Source organism: Anopheles moucheti, unplaced genomic scaffold, assembly GCF_943734755.1.
Source record: "Anopheles moucheti unplaced genomic scaffold, idAnoMoucSN_F20_07 U3, whole genome shotgun sequence".
NCBI classification, from domain to species: Eukaryota; Metazoa; Arthropoda; class Insecta; order Diptera; family Culicidae; genus Anopheles; species Anopheles moucheti.
This window is the reverse complement of record NW_026453636.1, coordinates 259,421-261,213: the sequence shown is the minus strand read 5'-3', so window position 1 is coordinate 261,213 and position 1,793 is coordinate 259,421.

Here is a 1,793-nt window from a genome sequence, read left to right as displayed (position 1 = left end):
CAAAACGAACTTTGTACTTTGCTATGAAGTTCTACCAGGAATGAGTTTTCATGCAAAAACTGTCTATTTCAACTAAATTGATCCATCCAAAACGATCTTTGTACTTTGCTATGAAGTTCTACCAGGAATGAGTTTTCATGCAAAAACTGTCTATTTCAACTAAATTGATCCATCCAAAACGAACTTTGTACTTTGCTATGAAGTTTCACCAGGAATGAGTTTTCATGCAAAAACTGTCTATTTCAACTAAATTGATCCATCCAAAACGAACTTTGTACTTTGCTATGAAGTTCCACCAGGAATGAGTTTTCATGCAAAAACTGTCTATTTCAACTAAATTGATCCATCCAAAACGATCTTTGTACTTTGCTATGAAGTTCCACCAGGAATGAGTTTTCATGCAAAAACTGTCTATTTCAACTTAATTCGTCCATCCAAAACGAACTTTGTACTTTGCTATGAAGTTCCACCAGGAATGAGTTTTCATACAAAAACTGTTAATTACAACTAACTTTGTCCATCCAAAACGAACTTTGTACTTTGCTATGAAGTTCTACCAGGAATGAGTTTTCATGCAAAAACTGTCTATTTCAACTAAATTGATCCATCCAAAACGATCTTTGTACTTTGCTATGAAGTTCTACCAGGAATGAGTTTTCATGCAAAAACTGTCTATTTCAACTAAATTGATCCATCCAAAACGATCTTTGTACTTTGCTATGAAGTTCTACCAGGAATGAGTTTTCATGCAAAAACTGTCTATTTCAACTAAATTGATCCATCCAAAACGAACTTTGTACTTTGCTATGAAGTTTCACCAGGAATGAGTTTTCATGCAAAAACTGTCTATTTCAACTAAATTGATCCATCCAAAACGAACTTTGTACTTTGCTATGAAGTTCCACCAGGAATGAGTTTTCATGCAAAAACTGTCTATTTCAACTAAATTGATCCATCCAAAACGATCTTTGTACTTTGCTATGAAGTTCCACCAGGAATGAGTTTTCATGCAAAAACTGTCTATTTCAACTTAATTCGTCCATCCAAAACGAACTTTGTACTTTGCTATGAAGTTCCACCAGGAATGAGTTTTCATACAAAAACTGTTAATTACAACTAACTTTGTCCATCCAAAACGAACTTTGTACTTTGCTATGAAGTTCTACCAGGAATGAGTTTTCATGCAAAAACTGTCTATTTCAACTAAATTGATCCATCCAAAACGATCTTTGTACTTTGCTATGAAGTTCTACCAGGAATGAGTTTTCATGCAAAAACTGTCTATTTCAACTAAATTGATCCATCCAAAACGATCTTTGTACTTTGCTATGAAGTTCTACCAGGAATGAGTTTTCATGCAAAAACTGTCTATTTCAACTAAATTGATCCATCCAAAACGAACTTTGTACTTTGCTATGAAGTTTCACCAGGAATGAGTTTTCATGCAAAAACTGTCTATTTCAACTAAATTGATCCATCCAAAACGAACTTTGTACTTTGCTATGAAGTTCCACCAGGAATGAGTTTTCATGCAAAAACTGTCTATTTCAACTAAATTGATCCATCCGATTCGAACTTTGTACTTTGCTATGAAGTTCCACCAGGAATGAGTTTTCATGCAAAAACTGTCTATTTCAACTAAATTGATCCATCCAAAACGATCTTTGTACTTTGCTATGAAGTTCTACCAGGAATGAGTTTTCATGCAAAAACTGTCTATTTCAACTAAATTGATCCATCCAAAACGATCTTTGTACTTTGCTATGAAGTTCTACCAGGAATGAGTTTTCATG